The following is a 4,281-nucleotide window of genomic DNA, read 5'->3' as shown; positions in this document are numbered from 1 at the left end:
CCTTGCTGATGGAGATACTTATCCAACCTAAAATACCATGCTCTAGGTACCTACTTTAGACCATATAATTCTTTCTTCAATCTATAAACAAAGTTCATATCTTCATGCAGCTAAAAGCCTTCTGGTTTCTCTATGTACACCTCTTCTTCTAGATTGCCATTTAAGAATGTAGATTTGACATACATTTGATATACTTTGTAACCCTTATGTGTTGAGAACGCCAAGAACAACCTTATAGCTTCAAGTCTTGTAACTGGTGCAGATGTTTCTACAAAATCTATGCCCTCTACCTGAGCATATCCCTCACATACTAGCCTTGCCTTCTTCCTTATTACCTTGCCTTCTTCATTCATCTTGTTCCTATAGACCCATTTAGTCCCAATGACATTTTTGTCTGCAGGTCTAGGAATCAATTCTTATGTTTTGTTCTTTTCTATCTGTTTCATTTCTTCTTCCATTGCCTTCATCCACTCTTCATTCTTGCTGGCTTCATCAAAACTCTTGGGTGCCATCTCTATCATAAGGTAGAAATTTACTTTCTCAGTGTTCCTAGCTATCCTTCTAGTTTGCACACCATAATTTTTGTTTCCAATAATTTGATCCTCAAAATGATTCTTTTGCACATATCTTTCTGGGGCTTTCCTAGATGCTTCTTCTTCATGTTCACTCTCAGATTGATCTTCATCTTCAACAGATAGTTCTTCAATCTAATTAATTCAGATTTGCCTTCCTTTATGTATATCTTCATCTACTTTCACATGTACACTTTCAATTACCTTCTTTAGTCTTTTGTTGAATCACTTGTAGGCCTTGCTGTGAGTAGAGTATCCTAAAAAGATACCTTCATCACTTCTTGAATCAAAACTTCCTAATCTGTCTTCATCTCTTTTGATGAATAACTTGCTACCAAACACCTTGAAATAGTTGATTGATGGTTTCCTATTATACCATAACTCATAGGGTGTCATTCTATTGTTCACTCTTAGTTGAACTCTATTTAATGTGTATATAGCACTATGAACTTCTTCCTTCCAGTATACATCAGGTAGATTAGCTTCATTCAACATTGTCCTTACCATCTCCTTGACTGTCTTATTTTTCCTTTCCACAACACCATTTTATTGTCATAGGGGCAGAATATTTTTTGATTCCATGTCTCTCATAGTAATCTTCAAACTCATTTGATGTGAACTTGCCTCCACGGTCTGATCACAGACATTTAATCTTGTATCCACTTTCCTTTTCAACCATCTTCCTAAATATTTTGAATCTTCCATAGGCCCGAGACTTGTCTTGCAAGAAGGTGACCCATTTCATCCTTGAAAAATCATCTATGAGGAGCATGGAGTATCTTTTTCCATTTAGGGTTCTTTTTCTTGTAGGCCCACACAAATCAGTATGCACAAGCTCTAGTGGCCTTGTAGTTGAGTATTCTTTGGTCTTGAAGCTTACTTTAACTAGCTTTCCTCTTTGACACTCATCATAAAAGGTGCTTGTTGGCTTAATAATCTGAGGTATGTTCCTAACATACCCTCTCTTGCTTACTTTAACAAGATTATCAAAATTGATGTGACCTAGTCTTCTATCCAATAGTCAACTTTCATCAGCTTGTTCTATCATGTATTAGGACTCAAAGCATTCCTTAAGATTATATACATTTCCATCTATCCTTTTGCCTTCAACAACAAGTTTGCCAGTGTTTTCCTTTCTAATTTCACATCCTCTTGAATCAAATGTAAACTTATATCCTTTTTCACACATTTGACTCACACTTAGTAGATTATGTTTCAGACCTTCCACATAGTATACATCATGTGCTTTGAGTTTACCATCAATATTGAGAGTACCTCTGCCTTTTATTTTGATTGATGAGTTGTCTCCAAAGCTCACCAAGCCACCATTCCAATCTTCAAGCTTAATAAATTTCTTCTTATGACTATCATTTGATTGGAACAACCACTATCTACAACCCGCAATTTTTTTCTTTCAGCATGTAGTGCAGTTTGAACAATCAAACTTGACTTAACCTTGTACTTTTCTTTTTCTACCCAAACTTGATTTGATTTCTCCTTTTTTTTGTTGTCCCATTCTATTATGGTTTTGCATTAGGTTTATATGTTGACACTATCTTCTTTTGCTTAGCTATCCTAAGCTTGCAATGTTTTGTAATGTGGCCCAAGTTTTTACAATGATAGCATTTTATATTTACATTGAATGATGAATTTGAAAATCTATTGTAGGACTAAGATACATTTCTCCTACATTCATAACTTCTATGACCATACCCATTACAATGATAATAAATAACATTCATATCCCTCAGAGCAAAAAATTGATTTCTACTTTCAAAACTAGGAGGAGACCTATGCATAAGCTTACAATCAATAATTCTATGACCATAAATATTACATTTATAGAAGTAGCCATGGCATTGAGGTACATACTAATCATTATTGAAGTTGTTTCTCATTTGTCTCCTTAGAGTAGCATAGTTCAGTCTTCTTGAGCTCACCCTTCGTGTATCCTTGAACTTTGTGAAGCCTCCATTATCAACATTGGCTTTTCTTTGAGGATCAACATGCTAGTTCCTTGATTGATTCTTTTTAGCAGAAGCATATGTATTCTTCTCATTGGGCTTACTAACTGTAAAGGTTTTTTTAACTTCTCTTTCACTTGAAGAGGTGAAGAGTATATCCTTGTTTGATGAATCTTTACTATTAGAACATTGTCCATTTTTAAATCCAACTCCATCGATGTCCTTGTTGTGCTTTTGCTTACTTAATATTTTGTCTAATGCTATGGTACCCCCATCATACTTAATCCTCATATTTAGTTCATCTTTCTTCTTTTCAAGTTCTTATCTGAGAGTCACAATATTTTCTCTAACTTTTGATACTCTTTATCCTTTCTTTCTAAATATGACTTTGTTACTTCATACATCCTCTTTGCTTCTTCCAACTAAATCTTCAAATCAGAAATTGTTTTCTTTGATTCCTCAAGAGATTTGTTTAATAGCTCTTGTTCTTCAGCAACAACATTCTTGTATTTTTTATATTCTTTTCTTAACTTTCTAAGTTCTTCTAGTGCACTCACAAGTTCACCTTCAAGGTCTACTTCAACTTCTATTTCCTCTTCTTCATCATCAATAATGTGTTCATCAGCTAACTCTCCTTGTGCCATAAATAGATTAACTTCTCTTTCACCTTAACTGTAGCAATTTTCAGAGACACTTTCTTCATTAGAGGCATCATCTTCAAAAGTGTAAAGACTTCTCTTATTCTTAGAGCTTCTTCTCCTTGGCTTATAAGAGTTCTTGATCTTTTTCTTGCCAAAAGTCTTCATGGTTTTCTTTCCATCTTCATCCTTTTCTCCATAAGGGCATTTAGATGCAAAATGTCCAATCTTGCCATAGTTGAAACATTTGAAAGGTAGCTTACCTTTGTACTTTTCAGAGCCTCTTTTGAGTTTCCTAACAAAATTTGCCACAATAGCATCAAAAACATTTTCATCCTCATTTGCAGAATGTTCTTTTCCTTTTTGTGTGGTATTGATGACAACTTCTCTCTTTTAAGGTTTTGCACTTATTGTTCTCATCTCCTAGGCAAAGAGAGCCAACCAATTCCATAGAGAAAGTCTTTAAGTCTTTAACTTCCTCAATAGCTAAGAATTTTGTATCATACTTTGAGGTTAATAATCTCAGAACCTTTCTTATAGTAACTTCATCTTTGACTTCTTCTTTGAGTCCTCTTATAGCACTTACAGTCTCATCCACTCTTTGTAGATAATCATCTATCTTCTCTTCTTTCATTTTTAGGCTTTCAAACCAAGTTCTTAGATTTTGTAGTTTGGCTTTTTTCACTTTGGTATCTCCTTCATATATCTTCTGCAACTTGTCCCAAGTTTCTTTTGCTCATGTACAATGAATTTTTAGCTTTGGCATTGTTCTCATATTCCCTTTTATCATCAGGGTTGATAGGAGGAACTTGAGTAATAGTATAACCATTTTTTACTAACATCAAATTCTAGGGAAGACAGTTAGGTTTCCATTCTTCGACTCCAAAAGGCATAGTTGGTACCATCAAAGATAGGTGTTTTAGAGGAGGATTCATTCCTAGCCATTGTGTTCACAAAGAAGGATCTACCCAGGATAGAGAAAGCTTTTACTATAAGGGAACCTAGGCTTTGATACCAATTAAAGAACACAAATGGACACTAAGAGGTGGGGTGAATCAATGTATTTGAAAACTTTAAGTTCCATGTGTAGATTTTAAGGATGTAATG

The sequence above is a fragment of the Cryptomeria japonica genome, chromosome 6, assembly GCF_030272615.1.
Source record: "Cryptomeria japonica chromosome 6, Sugi_1.0, whole genome shotgun sequence".
Taxonomy (NCBI): Eukaryota; Viridiplantae; Streptophyta; class Pinopsida; order Cupressales; family Cupressaceae; genus Cryptomeria; species Cryptomeria japonica.
Note: the sequence above shows the minus strand (reverse complement) of the source record.